The sequence below is a fragment of the Tenrec ecaudatus genome, chromosome 3 (assembly GCF_050624435.1).
Source record: "Tenrec ecaudatus isolate mTenEca1 chromosome 3, mTenEca1.hap1, whole genome shotgun sequence".
Classification (NCBI taxonomy): Eukaryota; Metazoa; Chordata; class Mammalia; order Afrosoricida; family Tenrecidae; genus Tenrec; species Tenrec ecaudatus.
In genome coordinates, this window is record NC_134532.1 from 117,511,296 (window position 1) to 117,529,273 (window position 17,978).

The 17,978-nt window shown below is 38.4% G+C and overlaps 1 pseudogene; it reads left to right on the forward strand.

Moving 5' to 3' along the window:
- The first annotated feature begins 13,659 nt into the window (after positions 1 to 13,659).
- LOC142443526 (elongation factor 1-alpha 1 pseudogene) lies at positions 13,660 to 15,013 on the forward strand (annotated as a pseudogene).
- Positions 15,014 to 17,978: the final 2,965 nt, after the last annotated feature.

Sequence of the window (17,978 nt, forward strand, 5' to 3'; positions counted from 1 at the left end):
TTCTTTAGAAATAAATTTAGCCATAGCAGCCAGGAGCCTGCTATTATTCATTCACTGAAATAATAGATTTTGTATTTTATTCAGGAGTTTTGGCTGTTTCCATGTGCTAAAACTACACTGGTGCCTAATGATTGTCTTTCTACTGTATTTCACTACCAATTTATTGTCCAAACCCACCAGCCTCGAGTTCATTTCAATGCACAGAATTCCTACAGTGCGGTATAGAGCTGGCCCTTTGCATTTCCCAGGCTGTAACTCATTAAGAGAACAGAAAGGTTCACCTTTCTCCCCCGAGGAAGGAGGTGAGTTCTAAAAGCTGGCCTTGTGAGAAGTGGTGCAATGCGTACCCTACTTTGCAAGCAGGGCTCCTTATTCCTATTGCCAGACAAATATAAACACAACAATAAGCTTCCAGAGGTTTGAATAAGGTTGAATACAAGTGATTCTGTTGTGAAGTGCAATTATTACATAGAGGTTAGTATTCTTACTCTATCTAATTTGTCAAATGGTGCTCATAGTTATGCTGGAGAAAAAGTAATTACAAGTCTAGAATTTCCAATTGCATAGTTTCCTTCCTCAATTTTTCTTCTTCTCCTTTTTTAACTTTAATGTGTCAACTTGAATTTGCTGCCATTTTTTTACTTTTAATGACCTTCATTAGACTCTAAAAATTTCACTCATGAAAATGTAATAAAAAACCAGTAGCAAAGTAGAATTGAATCTACTTTTAAAGCTCCTTTGCCTCATACACAGGCTTCTCTCTGAAATGTGCTGCTTAATTTAGAAGGAAAAAGTGCAGCAAGGCTGCAGTCCTGCATTTCAGAGGAAAGGGAGGAGATAATTTGCAGGTGATTGAAGGTGATGTTTACATTTAGATTTCTTGAGCTCTCCAATTTTAACTTTGCAGCTTAACTACCTTTGATTCAAACAAGATTTAGAGCTTACCTATATTTCTAGGTGCAGCTTGGCTGGAGATGAGAAGATGCAAGCTTCCTGCCAAGTGTAAGGGATGTAGGAGAAAAACAGAATGTAGTAGTAAAGAATGGGGTGGATAGGGATGTGGCAAGTCTACTTTCCTTTGAGCCACAAGGAAGGAGGTGACTTTTCTTTCGTTGAACCCTTGAATTGTTTTGTAGGTTTTAAAAAATACTATGAATATTAAGGCCTTATCAAGTATATTATTTCCAAATATTTTCACATATTTTGGTTGTCTTTTTACAGTTTTGTTAATATGCTTTGATGAGTTGGTATTTAGATTCAAATTTTGATGGAGTGTATATACCAGTATTTTTTTCTCTGCTTATGCTTTTGGTATTGTGTCTATGAATTCATTGCCAAATCCAGGAATCCTTTGTTAACTGATTCCCCCAAAACAAATTCACTCTCAACCAGTTGATTCTGACTCATGGTGATTTTCTAGGATACACTGAAACTGCCCATTGTGTTTCCAACGCTTTTAAATCTTTCCAGGTGAAGAAAGCCTGGGTTTTACTTCATGGAGTGGCTGGTGGTTTTGAACTGTTGACCTTGCAGTTAGCTACACAACATATAACTATTACACCATCAAGCAAAGGCCTGTTAAAGGAATAAATAAATTTGTCTTGGAAGAAGTACAGCCAAAGTGCTCCTTAGAAGGAACTTTGTCTCATGTACTTTGGACCAGTCCCTTGAGGAGGGGATCATTTTTTATAAAATAGAGGGACAGCAAAACAGAGGAAGACCCCTTAAAGATAAATTAACAGAGTGACTGAAACAATGGGCTCATGTAACAATTGTGACAATTGTGAGGGTGGTGCAGGATCAGGCAGTGTTTGGTTCTGTTATACTGACTTGAAGACACTTACCAACAATATATAGTGGTTCTGACTCATAGCAACTGTGGGAGTTACATACCATATATACTAGTGTACAAGCTGAGTTTTTCAGCACATTTTAATGCAGTTTTTGTGGTAAAATGAGGTGCCTTGGCTGATATTCATGCTGACTTATACTTGAGTATATACAGTAATTTCATGTCAACTTGATAAATAGCTGTAGGGATGGAGTCTAGCCTGTCATGCAGGTCATAGCCTGATGATGCCGCTTTGTGGACGTGGCCTTCTCTTGAGGATTCTGGAAACTTCCTCTCTCTCTCTTTCTCTCTGCCTTTGACTTCCTGTTGACAAGCCAGGCAGGAACTTGCTGAGACCTGTAAGGAGCCCCTCTCTCTGCTTCACTTTTCTTCTGACAAGCCACATGGAGCCACCCTGAGACCTGTGCCAACTCTAAAGATTTCCACCGCCATTGGATCCCTAAGACTTTTCATCCACCAACTTGTGATCTTTCTATATTCTGCAACATTGCAGGTGGCAGTGGGAGTCTGAAGAAAGATTTATGGTCTAGTATCTGATTTATTTCTCTAGTCAATTATGGTCTAACACAGCAACCCTGTGTAAAACAGAGCTGTTTGTGTGTGTGTGTGTGTGTGTATACTGATATTTGTTGCAATATGTATTATATACATACATATAAGTTTATATCTATGTATGTATATGTATATATATATATATATGGGTTTTTAAATAAAATGAGGAAGCTCCCAATTAAATTCACTGGGATATCATTTCTCACCTTCTGTATTGGAAAAGTAACCTAAAAATTACTTCTCCTAAACATTTTCTCCTGAAAAACATTTATTTCCATGTTTCTGCAATCTAAAAATCTTGAAGAATTGGTTATCCACAGGGATTACAATTAATCTCTAAATGACATTTATAAATTCAAGAAACTTTGGAGGAATATTTAATCTAGTATTTGGGCAATAACTGTGCAAATTGAACCTGGGATATTTTATCATCCTAAAAGCCAGGGTTTGTCAAAATTAATGTGATGGTGTCAGATAGTCTAACTAGATTCAGCTGGCATCAAATGAAATGATTTAAGCACCATAAAAAAGAACAACTATGAAGGCTTGACACATGCTAAATATGTGAAAGATCATGAGCTGAAAATGATATAAAAATAGTTTAACTGGTCATAATTTCACCTTAATTATCATAATCAGATATGAATATTGATAACAAAATAGTATAATGAAGATATTATAAAATTTCATAAAGGAAATTATATTCTAACTCAGGGCAGCCAAAGCACAGAGAGACCCATAGGGCCATCCCCACTATGAGACTTGATGTCCTTCAGTGACCCATAGCCCTACAGGGAATAATACTGGAGACACAGCGTGGGAATTGTGCCTCATATTACCCCCCCCCCACACACACACACACTAAGGTGAAACACTAAGGATATGCAACACAACATCAAAGGGAACCAATCACCGAAGTCCCCAGGGAATACCAAAAATAGACTTTGGGGCCAGAGCATGGCACCGCATCAGACTCCATGGGAAAACATTCCTAACGGTCAACAAACAGACGTGAACTATTTACAGGCTTTTCTTTTCTTTCTTTTATTTTTGTCATTGTTGTTGTTTTGTTTTCTTTTGTTGCTTTGTTTTGCTCTGTCTTTTTTTGATGCATATTATTATCTCTGCAGATCTATCTAGATAGGATAGGCATAATATACAATCTGGAGGAGAAAACAACAGAACCACTGGTTCTGGAGGGACAAGGGAGAGAGGGAAGGCAGGGGAAAGGACGTGGGTGTTAACAACCCTAGGGACAGGGAGCAAGTGATGTAAAATTGATGGCAAGGAAGGTGTAGGAGGCCTGGTATGGTTTGATCAAGGGGAATATAAGGAAGAGGAATTACTGAAACCTAAATGAAGGCTGAACATGATAGTGGGACAAGAGGAAAGTAAAAGGAAATAGAGGAAGGAACTAGGAGGCAAGGGGCATTTATAGAAGTCTAAAATCAGGCATGTAAATATATTTATATATGAGCATGGGGAAATAGATCTATGTGCATATATTTATAGGTTTAGTATTAAGGTAGCAAGTGGACATTGGGCCTCTACTCAAGTACTCCCTCAATGCAAGAATACTTTATTCTATTAAACTGCCATTCAGTGATGCTCACCTTCCCAGCATGATTGCTGAAGACAAAGCGGCTACCTAAGCAAATGTGGTGAAGAAAACTGATGGTGCCTGGTTACCAAAAGATATAGCATCTGGGGTCTGAAAGGCTGGAAGATAAACAAGCGACCATCTAGCGAGAAAAACAAAGCCCACATGGATGAAGCACACTAGACTGTGTGATCATGAGGTGTGGATAGTATCAGGTATCAGACATCAAAGAACAAAAAAAATCATACATTGGGAATGAGGGGGAGAGTGGAGTGGCGATCAAAAGCCCATCTGTAGGCAACTGGACATCCCCTTACAGAAGGATAATGGGGAGGAGATGAGCTAGTCAGGGTGCAGTATAGTAACAATTAAACACACAACTTTTCACCAGTTCTTTAATTCTTCCCCCCCCCACCCACTATCATGATCCCAGTTCTACCTCACAAATTCAGCTAGACCAGAGAATGTGCACTAGTACATATCAGAGCTGGATAAAGGGAATTCAGAACAAATAAACCCCTCAGGACCAATAATGAGAGGTGAGATACTAGGAGGGGAAGGGGAAGGTGGTCAAGAAAAGGGGTCCAGATCACAACGATCTACATATAACCCCATCTCTGGGGCATGGACAGCAGAAAAGTGGGTGAAGGGAGATATTGGATAGTGTAAGACATGGAAAGATAATTTATAAATTATCAAGGGTTAGTAAGGGAGTGAGGGTGGGAAAGGGAGAAGAAATATATGAGGAACTAATCCCAAGGGCTCAAGTAGAAAGAAAATATTTTGAGAATGATGATGACAACAAATGTATAAATGTGCTTGACACAATGGATATATGTACGGCTTGTGATAAGAGTTGTATGAGCCCCAATAAAATGATTTTTAAAAGAAGAAAAACAACTATGAAGACCTAAAACCTGCTAAATATGTGAAAGCCAAAGCGGGTGAACAAGTAAATGTGGTGAAGAAAGCTGATGGTGGCCGGCTATCAAAAGAGATAGTGTCTGGGGTCTTAAAGGCTTGAAGGTGAACAAGCGGCCATCTAGCTCAGAAGCAATAAAGTCCACATGGAAGAAGCACACCAGCCAGTGCAATCATGAGGTGCCAAAGGGACCAGGTATAAGTAAGGCATCATGAAAAAAAAAGAATGTGTATATATATATATATATATATATATAAAACAGTGAATGAAGGGGAAAGTGCAGAGTGGAGACCCGAGGCCCAAGTGTCGACCACTGACTGGAGATCCCCTCATAGAGGGGTTAAGGAGAGGAGATGGGTCAGTCAGGATGTGATGTAGTACCGATGAAGAACACAGCTTTCCCCCAGATTCTGGATGCTTCCTCCCCCCAACTACCATGATCCGAATTCTACCTTGCAGGACTGGATAGGGCAGAGGTTGTACACTGGTGCATATGGGAGCTGGAGGCACATGGAATCCAGGGTGGACGATACCTTCAGGACCAGGGGTATGAGGGGCGATGCTGGGAAAGTGGAGGGTGAGTGGGTTGGAAAGGGGGAACTGATTACAAGGATCCACATGTGACCTCCTCCTTGGGAGATGGACGGCAGAGAAGGGGGGGAAGGGAAACTCCGGATAGGGCAAGATATGACAAAACAACAATCTGTGGATTATGAAGGGTTCATGAGGGAGGGGGAGCGGGGAGGGAGGGGGAAAAAAAGAGGACCTGATGCAGAGGGCTTAAGTGGAGAGCAAATGCTTTGAGAGTGATTAGGGCAAAGAGTGTATGGATGTGCTTTATACAATTGATGTATGTATATGTGTGGATTGTGATAAGAGTTGTATGTGCCCCTAATAAAATGTTTAAAAATAATAAAAAATAATAAAAAAGAAAATGATTAGGGCAAAAAATGTACAGATGTGCTTTATAAAATTGATGTATGTATATGTATGAATTGTGATAAGAGTTGTATGAGCCCCTAATAAAATATTTAAAAATACATATATCACCAGTCAAAAAAATAGTCTAGCTGGTCATAATTTCAACTTGATTAGCATAATTATATATTATGAGTATTGAGAAAAAATAAGATAATGAAAATATCATAATAAAAATTTCATAACGAACAAAAGAAAATAATCGTCAGCCTTTTCTATATAAGCTTTCTTAAAAGCTAACCTGATAGTTCGCAAAGTGAGAATTCTAGCTAATATAAAAATAAATGCCAAATTAGATCATCTCCGTTAAGTAATCTCTACAAAAATGATTTATTATCTATGACATGATCCGATATGTCCTAGAGAGAAATATAATAATCATAACAATAATAGCAAATTATTATTGATATTAAATGAATGAATGTTATACTTTTAAAATATCAGAATTCTCTGCATATGTGAAGATAAAAAAGTATTCTACATCTGTATTTTGAATTTATATTGGAATGCAAACCCCAAAGCATGGAACAACTGAAATTTTAAACTCCTTTTTATCCTCAATGGAAACACACATATGCTATACACTTCAAAAGCAGAAAAGTTCAATGGAGAGAATTTTATATTGATATATAGGGAATAAAGGGAAAAAATATCCTACAGCCTCTCAAAAGTCATATAAGATTTCTTCAAAAAATTTTCACTGTGATGTGATTCACACAAATGATTAAGTTCTAATATATGATGTTTGTCCAGGTTTTAACTTAATTTCTGGCAGTAATTCTTCAAACATCCTTCGTGATTTTTATAGATTCATTATAATAAACATGCTTTTAGATGCTCCTTGCCAGATAAGAGGATAACTACTCATGTGGACCGAGGGCAAGAATAAATTACTATTGTTGTAGGTACTGTAAGTCAGTTCTGACTCATTCCCACCCTGTGTACAGCAAAAGATAACACTGACTGTTCCTGTACCCTCTTCACCATTGTCATGTTTGAGCCTGTTGTTGAAGTCACTTTGTCAGTCTGTTTGCCTTTGTCATATAGTTCTAGGCTCGTAAGCTTTCACATATCTGACATATTCCAAGCCTCCATAGTGTTTTTTCTTTATTGTGCTTAAATGATTTCATTTGAAGCTGGGTAGGACGTTTGACATGATCAACCTAATCTTTTAGAAACCCTGGCTGTCTGGTATGATAAAATATTCCAGGTTGGACGTCCCAAAAGCTAGATCAAGAATTTCTCCAAAGTTCCTTTCTCCAACTTGAGAGGTTTCCTATTTTCCACTGAATTTTTGTGTCCAAAATTTAGAAAATCAGATTTTGAGGGGTAAAAAAACTAGGCCCATTGGTCAAATAGACTGGTGGTGTCCCCTGTACTATGACCTTTAGTCAGTCAACCTTGAGGTAAAAATTAACTTACACTCCTGGTTCGAATTGCCGTGAGACCAGAGGTAGGCTTATAAAGGGAACAATAACACCAGTGAGACATGCATGCCGTAGAGTCATCATCCCCTGGAAATAAAAACGTAGCATTTACCTAAGACAATATGCAAAAGACTTAGGAAAGGAGGATGACAGCAGGAAGCACAGGAGATGGGGACAGTGGTCTGACACTGAGGGGATTGCAAGCAGAGGGAGAAAACCAAGTATGTTCGCATGGTTGGATAGAAATTTGGTCTGCTCTGTAAACCTTCACCCAATTCACAATAAGAAATATTTATATTGCACATCATTTGCATTCACTTTTAAATGGAAGTTTACTTGGTGAAATATTGGCATTGTTAATATGCTAATTTGGTAAAAATATCTGTGATGTTACTATGTTAATTGGCAAAGCACACTGCTTGAACTGCTAACTCCCTCATAGGGCACAATGAAATGGATTGCACCAGTGGTTGCAATAAGGTGCCCAAATATTCATGTCTTCACATATTTATTTTGAGCATTTTTTCTTCTTCTACGTATGTCCAATAGGAGCCCTGGAGGAATTGTCAGGTAATCTTTGGACTGCGAACCAAAAGTGTGATATTTCAGACCTACCAGCTGTTGAATAGGAGAACGATGAAGTTATCTGTTTCTGTAAAGATTACAGCCTTGGATGGATTCAATAGCAGTGAGTGGATGTATGTTCCAGTATTTGACTTGTTGAAAAATATGTAGTTGTTCCTAAAATAGTTCTCAATGATTATACAATGCAAAAATAAGTGACAAGAGCATGATTTTATAGAGAAATAAAGTCATTTTCATTCTTTGAAATTATCAATAAAATAATGCTGTCTTTAATCTGTCTGACAAAATGTGGCGACTGCAATGTACTAAAGTCTTAGGATTTTAATATAAGGAAGGACAAATTGGATTTAGAAGGAAAAAATGCTCTCATCTATCAATCAATTGTTTACTATTTCCAAGTATAATTTGGAAGTCCCCAAAATTAAAATATATAATTCCTTCAATTTGTAGTGATCTAAGCCATAAGAAATTAATGCGGTGAACAAAGAATGTAATAGAAAACAGAGAAATGCACATGGTATCCATGGAGTTTATTACCTGGCTGATACAGATGACTTGCTGATGAATGTTGGCCTGCAAAACAGGAATCTGAAGCACTGACAACACTGGGGTAAGTCTAGCTGGTTAAGGCAGGATGCTTATTTTCTAAGTAAACATAAAAGCAGGAAGAGTTCTTAGAACTTCTTCCTATTTTGCTCTAGTAATCTCCCTCTTTATCTTATAAATATTTTTTCATATGTAATGTGAATTTGATTCATTTTCATTATGGTCTATGTTATCTGCTGCTCCTATCAAACTATAATGATATGTGGAAGTAGGCTATTTTTATTTCTATATTCTTGAACCCTAGAAAGACACTGATAATAAATGTTTGTGCAATTATACAAAATATTAATTATTTATTTATGCCTCTATAGATCAACTTTCATAAATTTGTATTTTCTAGGACTAAGTCAAGGATACAACTTCAAAAGTTTAACATATATATAGCAACTGAAATTGAAGAGTAATTCAGAGTAAGGGTTCTGAAGTCTAATTAGATTTAGGTTATGTACTTTGTACCTCCCAAGAAAATAGTCTACATAAATCATAGCTTCATCTGCCCTGAGACCAGAAGGACTAGATGGTGTCCAGCTACCACCACCAATTGCTCTAATCAAGGCCTCAGTAGGTATATTCTGACAATATGGGGGGAAATTGTGGGCTGAACCCCAGGTTCATAAAACAACAAAACACATACAAAAATAGACTTATTGGATTGGTTGAGATCGGGAGGGTAATAGCTAAGTAACAAACTGGCTCATAAAATAATGAATATCAACCATAATACAATATTCCTTTACAATATCACATGTATGAAACCCAGAGAATAGTAGTTACTTATAAACAAACATGAGAATACAAAGTAGCTATAAATGTAGATAAATGGAAACAGAACAACTAGAAAACATTAACCCAAACAATGAGGATGTTCACACACTTTGAAAAATTATAACCGATGATACTGAATAATTTGCATGGAAATCGGTAAAGGAGTGTGTCATCTTCTAGGTAAGCATTCACTGAATATACAATGGAAAAATATTATACAAAAAACCTCACTGATACTCTGCAAACCTTTTCTACCAGAGTCTATCAATGCTTATGTAAATGTGCACGGCTTTGAAAATACATTGAGATCTTTTATTCCTCACTGCTGTAAAGAAGAAATAACTTGACTGAATATGAAATACTTATGTACAAGGCTAAGTTACAAAAAGTATTGCTAGAAAAGAATGGAAATAGTTATTAAATAAAAGAATGAAAAAGTAAAGCTGTTGTTTCTTTACATATCCTTCATTTACGTCTGTGCTTTCTCTCTCTCTCTCTCTCTCTCTCTCTCTCTCTCTCTCTCTCTCTCTCTCTCTCTCTCTCTCTCTCTCTCTCTCTCTCTCCTTTTTCTGAGCAGGGTGCAGGGCACAGGGAGGAGGGCAGCAAGACAAGAAAAGGAGAAACAGGGAAAATGAAGTAATAGCGAATGGGTGGAGAACCTTCTTACTGTCCAGTGCCATGTGAATATTTGTAGCATCATTTTCAGGCCATATTGGTCAAGCACAGAAACCCTGGTGGTGTAATGGTTAAGTGCTGAGCACCTACCCCCTAGATCAGCAGGTAGAAGCCACCAGCAGCCACAGTTGAAAGACAAGTCTTTCCAGTCCTGTAGAGTCACCCTGTCAGATAGCCACGTGGCAATTTTACCCTGCCCACCAGTCTGCAGAGTCCACCCTGTTGCTGAGTCGGAATCCACTCTACAGTCTTGATTGAGGATGTGATGGCTGAGAATGTTTCTCTTTGGTGAGACATGTGATTTTTAGCTGGTGTTAATGATTTCTCGGGTCTTATACAGCCCTCGTGCTGTTCCCTACCCCTGGGTTAGGGGCTAGATGGTTTCAGGTTTTAACCTGAATGAAGGGGGTGATAATAATGGACAAGAGAGAGAAGAGAAATCAAAGGAGGGGAGGTAAGGTATGTTACTGGGGGGAGATGGAAAGAGCATTGGTAAGTAGCTTAAAATGTCGAATGCAAAATTTATGAAGTAAATGTAAACAATAAGAAAGTTGTTGAAAAAGAAAGAATGCGGACAGCAAAATAAGACTACATTCACCAGAAGAAAAGAAATAATAAAGATTATGGCAGAAATAAATGAAATGGAAAGAACAATAGAATCAATAAATTTAGAAGTTGGTTCCTAGAAAAGATTAATAAAAATCGCCTAAAAGGGGGCATATATTTCTTCTTGAGTCCTCAGATTATGTTCCATTAAATGATTCACGGATGTTGTGAAGCAAAAAGGTGTATTGAGGAGCGAGATGAAGGCTGTAGGGTGGATTGGGTCTATATAGCTTCTTGTAGGACAGGTTTTGCTACCATCAACAAATGAGTAGGTGTATTGTGACTGAGGGAATATATATATATACACACATATACATATGTACACATACATACACACACACACACACCTTTAGTGGGCTTTTTCTCACCAACATTTTCTTAAAATTTCTTCATAATAAATTCCCATGATCATCCCATATGTGTGAAGAAAATCTAGGCATGTCATAGGAGTTGCTTCTATGACATTTTAAAAGAACAGCAGCACGATCTCCTGAGCTGACATCGCAGCCTTGAATTTAACTGTCCTATCAGATGACCCCAGAAGTCCCTGTTTTGGTGGAGTGGGTTTTATTTTTTGTTTTGGTGAGACTAACACATGTATTTTAGTAAAAGAACTTGTCTGTAGTCATCCGCTGTTGATAGAGAAATGTTTAAACCTGTATTTATTGGGATAAACCCAAGCATGTATGAACTGGAAACCTAGTCCATTGCTTTTTGACTAACCCATGAATATGTGAAATGGTTTTTAAAAATAGAATTAAGAAATAAAGGAATAGACGATCAATCTCTGTTATGGCCTCTTATGCTCATAGGTTCATCTCATAGCAAAGATTTTGATGATCTTACAATGAATAAATAAATACATTCAGACATCAATAATTTACTCCAGAGGAAAGAAGAGCTCCGTTAATGTTTTAAAATATCATACAACACCACCTCAAAGCAGAGAAGCCAGGCAGTATTTAAGAGACTGACCTAAGTATTAAGGCATAAGTGATATAAACAGTTTCTCTTTGCAGTTGCTTAGGTGTCTATTTCTCTCTCTCTCTCTCTCTCTCTCTCTCTCTCTCTCTCTCTCTCTCTGTCTCTCTTTTTCATCTCATTAGAGTTCTTAGACTCCTACCCGAACATAATGGAGAAATTCTGACTTTGATAATAAAAGTCTAGCTATTATTATTTTACACACATTTTATGTGCAAAAAGAGAAATTTTAATAAAAGTATAAAGTTTAGTTAAAAGCCACAAAACTATAACTTTCAGTATTTTCCTACAAAAAATTGCAGCTCCAAAAATGTTATGAGTTCTGATAAAAATTGTTCTTTTATCAAAAAAAAATTAAACGCCATTCAAATAGGTGACCCGTGACTTAGCTATGGAAAACAGTACACACAAAGACTGCGGCTCCTCAGGAATCTTCATACTCCGAAGCCCCCAGAGTTTCTGCTCATCAAAACCTGTCCTCTGGAATCCATGAGGGTCATTGTTAGTTATGGAGAAGCTGTCACTTGGAAATTAGGCTCAGTAATTTCCTAAAGGCCTGAAACTGGACAGGTAGTGAGCTATATCATTAGGATATTAAAATTTTCAGAGTTCTGGAGAAACAAACAAAACCTCCTCATTATAAAATATAGATTAGATAATTTTATCTGTTGTAATTATTACAAGATAGTTCTCGTTGCATTTGGGCTGGAAGTGGGGACAGACCAAAGATCCTCAAATTCCTCTCTCTTTCTTGTATTATTTCTGCCTTTTCAACATGTTTACTTGGTTGACAATCACAAAATTCCTTCTAGACCATGATATGCTTCTTGCTTAGGATTCCTTTACTGCAACCAAGAGACAGTCGATGCCATCAGTTGATAACATTCTCTGAGACAAAGGATGTGGTGATGAATTATATGGCCGTGGCTGTATCACCTTTTTAAAGCAAATTTGAATTTAATTCTATGCTATTTTTATTATTCTTCATTTGTGAATTTCTCCAGTTTAGACTGCTTTTCATATTCATTTTTAAAGAAAATGCATAAATAATATCAGTCTTTGAAAAAGTTAGGAATTAATAAAAAGCAGGTGGTCACAAAATTGTAATTTCTTCCTTTCATAATGCCACATAGTGCATAGTAGAGTAAATGGCCAAGAATGTGTTCAAATAGAAATGCCATTGACTGATCTATAGGCTATTGCCTGGTATTCTGGGCAATGCTCTACGTGTGCAGGATACACACACAGCTCCTCGGGTTAGTAGCAGTCAGACAATGGTACTCACATGCTGATGTTGAGGATGGTCTTGGAAGATGTGCCACGAGTATTTCAAATACCACATGGGTGACCCATGGTGAATAGATTATAATAGAGCTTCTAGACTAAAGATAGTACGCTAGGAAAAATAAATCCAAATTCAAAATCTGAGGAATTAGTTCATGTAAACCCTACTCATAGCAGCAAAGCAATGTTTGCTGTAGCTCCAGAAGATGAACTGAGCAGGATGGACGGTTAACAGAATTTGCATAGAAAAGGTTTGTCTCTTGAAAGTAGAGTTGTCATTAATGACTTAGTTGGAGCAAGGCTTTCATGGACAAATGTAAAACTGAGAAGAAACAACTACATCCATATATAAAAAATTAGAATATAGAAAGTATGACTTTTTGAAAACTATAAGTCATCAAAATAAAATGGAAAATATAAAAGATGATACCCAGACACTGTGAGCTGAAATTGACTCATATTGGCCACTTGGAGTTGTAGTCTTACGGTTTACTGGGAATGAAGACTTTAAAAGAGGTGGCACTGAAGTAATTGTAAAAAAGAAGATTTCAACATCTATACTGAAGAATAATACTGGTTATAATAGGATTACACCTAAAGGCTTATAATGAAGACCAATTGATACGGCTGTTTTTCAAATTTGCACACCAATTACTGGGTTACTGGAGCCAATGATGAAGAGATTGAAGAATTAGGCAAACTCCTTCTGACTGAGATTAATCAAACATGCAACAATGCATTGAAAATTACCAGTGAGCTTTTTCACAATGGGTTTGCCGTCAGAATATAGGTGTCAGTGAAAACCATTGCAAAATCCTAAGCCAAAATGGGAAATGAAAAGACCCATATCAACATCATTGTTACTGGACATGTCGATTCTGGCAAGTCCACTACATCTGGTCACCTGATCTACAAATGTGGTGGGGTCAACAAAAGAACCATCGAAAAATTCGAGAAGGAAACCGCTGAGATGGGGAAGGGTCTTCGGTAAGCTGAAAGCCAAACAGGAGCGTGGCATCGCCATTGAGCTCTCCCTGTGGAAATTTGAGACCAACAAGAAGTATGTGACCATCATGGATGTCCCCGGACACAAAGACATCATTAAAAATAAGATTATAGGAACATCACAGGCTGACTGTGCTGTCCTCGTCGTTGCTGCTGGTGCTGGTGAAGTTGAAGCTGGTATCTCTAAGAATGGGCAGACCCATGAGCATGCCCTTCTGGCTTACACACTGGGTGTGAAAGTCATTGTTGGTGTTAACAAAATGGCTTCTACTGAGCCTACCTACAGCCAGAAGAGACAGGAGGAAACGTTAAGTAGGTCAGCATCGACAGTAAGAAAATTGGTTACAGACCTGACAGTAGTATTTATGCCAATTTCTAGTTGGAATGGTGATGACATGCTGGAACCAAGTGCTCATCTGTCTTGCTTCAAGGGTGGAAGGTTACCATAGGATGGCAATGCTAGGGGGACCACACTGCTTTAAGCTCTGGATTGCATCCTGCCACCAACTCACCCAACAAACAAGCCCCTGCGCCTGCCACTCTAAGGCGTCTACAAGACTGGTGGTCTCAGCATGGTCCTTGAGGACACAGTGGAACCGGGGTTCTGAAACCTGGCGTGGTGGTCAACTTTGCTCCAGTCAATGTTACCACGGAAGTGCAGTCTTTTGAAATGTACCATGAAGCTTTTAGTGAAGCTGTGCTGAGGACAATGTAGGCTTCAGTGTCAAGAACGTCCCTGTCAAAGATGTTCACCGTGGCAATGCAGCTGGTGACAGCAAAAATGTCCCACCAATGGAAGCAGCTGGCTTCACCCTCCGGTGATCACCCTGAACCATCCAGGCCAAATCCGTGCTGGAGATGTACCTGTGCTGGATCATCACACTGCCCACATTGCTTGCAAGTTTGCTAAGCTCAGAGTAGATTGATCACCATTCTGGCAAGTTGGAAGATGGCCCCAAATTCTCAAAGTCTGGTGATGCTGCCATTGTTGACATGGTACCTGGGAAGCCTATGTGTGTGGAAAGCCTTTATGACTATCTTCCTCTGGGCCTTTTGCTGTCTGTGACATGAGACAAACAGTTGCTGTGGGTGTCATCAAGGCAGTGGACAAAAAGGCTGCTGGAGCTGGCAAGGTCACTAAGTCTGTGCAGAAGGCTCAGAAGGCTAAATGAATATTACCCCTCACACCTTCCATTCCAGTCTTAATCAGGGGTGGAAGAATGGTCTCAGCACTGTTTGTCTCAATTGGCCATTCAAGTTTCATAGTAAAAGACTGGTTGATGATAATAATTCATCATAAAGCTTTCGTAAGGAAAAGAATGTTTGTGGACCATATATTTCCTTTTTGTGTGGCTGTTTTAAGTTATTAGTTTTTAAAATCAATGCTTTTTAAATGGAAAACAACTAGACCAAAAATTTGTCTTAAGGATAGAACTGCCCCTTTGCCTTTTGGAAACCCATTGGGTCAGTTCTGCCCTGTCCTACACGACTTCTATGAGTTGCATCCACTCGATGGCAGTGAGAGAGTGAAGAAAATATAAGACCATAAAAAATGAGGTTAACTAAAACCTAATATATATGTACCTACTGCAGATCCAGACCTATTGCTTATGGTTTTACCTGATGTTAGGCACCACTGAGTCAGTTCTGACCCATAGTGGCCCTGTCAACAACAGAAGGAAACTGCGCTGTCCTGCGTCAGCCTCCCAATTGTCCCCATGCTTGAAACCACTGTTGTCACTGTGTCAGTCCATCTTGTTGAAGGCCTTCTGCTCTTTCTCTGTCCCTCTACCAAACATGAGGTCCTTCTAGAAGAACTGCTCTCTCCTGACAACATGTCCAAAGTACATGAAACAAAGTCTCACCATCCTCGCTTGTAGGAGCATTCTGGACATACTTCGGAGCTGGAAAAACAGGGAATCTAGGACAGATAAACCCCTCAGGATCAATATTTAGAGTATCCATACCAGAAAGGTAAAGGGAATGTGAGAGGAGAAAGGGGAGACTGATTTCAATGATCTACATATAACCCGCTTCCAGGGGGATGGACAACAGAACAGTGGGTGAAGGGAGATATTGGTCAGTGTAAGACATGAAAAAATAATAATAATTTATACATTATCAAGGGTTCATGAGGGAGGGAGAGTGGGGATGGTAAGGGAAGTGAAAAAGTGAGAAGATGATACCAAGGGCTCAAGTTAGGAAAGAATTATAAAAGTGATTATGACAACATATGTACAAAAGTGCTTGATACAATTGATGTACAGATTGTTATAAGATCCCACAATAAAATGATTTCTAATATGTATATTTGTAGACAACATATAAAAAGATTTGTTTTTATTTTTGGTAATCCACTGTACTTTCAGTATTCTTCTCCAGCACCAAAATTCAATGCATCAAATCTTATTGGATATCTCTGACATTGATTTTTGTTGTTCATGTGTGCTCTCTTTCTATAAGATGACTCTCATACTTAGAACAAGTAGCAAAAATGTTTTGGAGCATCTCAATGACAATTATAGGAAGAAAGATAAAAAGGAGTGAGAGAATGTGCACATAGATTAGAAACATGTACAGGCTCAGAATACAGATCGCAAGGCTAAAAATTCTCTCCACTGACATTTCATTCAATTGTCTATGGTCTAGTTGTACTATCCTGTTATTTTTATAGGTCCCTTTCTGAGATGAGAATTTCTCTGGTTAAAACATCAACATTGATGACGTACTTGCTGAACAATTTTCTCAAAAAATGTTAAAAGAAGCAACAAAGCCCACATGGAAGAACACACCAGCCTCTGTGATCATGAGGTGCCAAAGGGATCAATTATCAGGCATCAAAGAACAAAAAATCATATCATTGGGTGCACACCTCCATGATATGATCACTGAAGACAAATGGGTGCATAAGCAAATGTGGCGAAGAAAGTTGATGGTGCCCAGCTATCAAAAGGTATAACTTCTGGGGTCTTAAAGGCTTGGAGGTAAACAAGCGGCCATCTAGCTCAGAAGCAACAAAGACCACATAGAAGAAGCACACCAGCCTGTGTGATCACAAGGTGTCGAAGAGATCAGGTATAAGGCATCATCATAACAACAACAACAAAAATCTTACCATAGTGAATGAAGGGGGACTGCAGAGAGGAAACCCAAAACCCATTTGTCAGCCACTGGAGATCCCCTAGCAGAAGGGTCTCAGGGAGGAGACCAGCCAGTCAAGGTGCGATAGCACCGATGAAGAATACAGCTTTCCTCTAGTTTCTAAATGCTTCGTCTCTCCCCCCACCCCACTATCATGATCCGAATTCTATCTTGCAAGTCTGGCTAGACCAGAAGATGTACGCTGGTACAGAAAGCAACTGGAAACACGGGGGATCCAGGGCGGATGATCCCCTTCAGGACCAGGGGTGTGAGTGGCAATACTGGGAGAGTGAGTTGGAAAGAAGGAACTGATTATAAGGATCTACATGTGACCTCCTCTCTGGGGTACTGACAACAGAAAAGTGGGTGAAGGGAGACGTCGGACAGGGCAAGATATGACAAAATAATAATTTATAAATTATCAAGGGTTCATGAGGGAGGGAGAATCAGGGAAGGAGGGGAAAAATGAGGACCTGATGCCAAGGGCTTAAGTGGAGAGCAAATGTTTTGAGAATGATGAGGGCAATGAATGTACAGATGTGCTTTACACAATTGATGTATTTATAGATTGTGATAAGAGTTGTATGAGCCCCTAATAAAATGAATAAAACAAATAAACAAACAAACAAAAAGTTGTTTTATTTTCTTTGTTTTAGAATTCAATACTAAGGTGACCCACATTGAGTTGTAACATTGTGCATGACGCTATACTGTTACAAGTACACATGTGTTTTCTAAACCTTTATTATACATTAGAATGTTAATAAAACACTTGATCAATTTGAGTATTGAAAAGTGGATATCATATGTACCTGAAGGCTTCAACATTTATGTAAACTATCCACAAGCTTGCAGTTCCATTTATCCAAGGATTTATTGAAACCCCCTCACAATTTGGGGGAGTGTAGAGGTATCAGTAGTTGTTGCTATATTTATTTGGGGGGGATGGATAAAAAGTAATTACTTTGATGAACTTACTAGTTTTATTTTGGAAGTCCT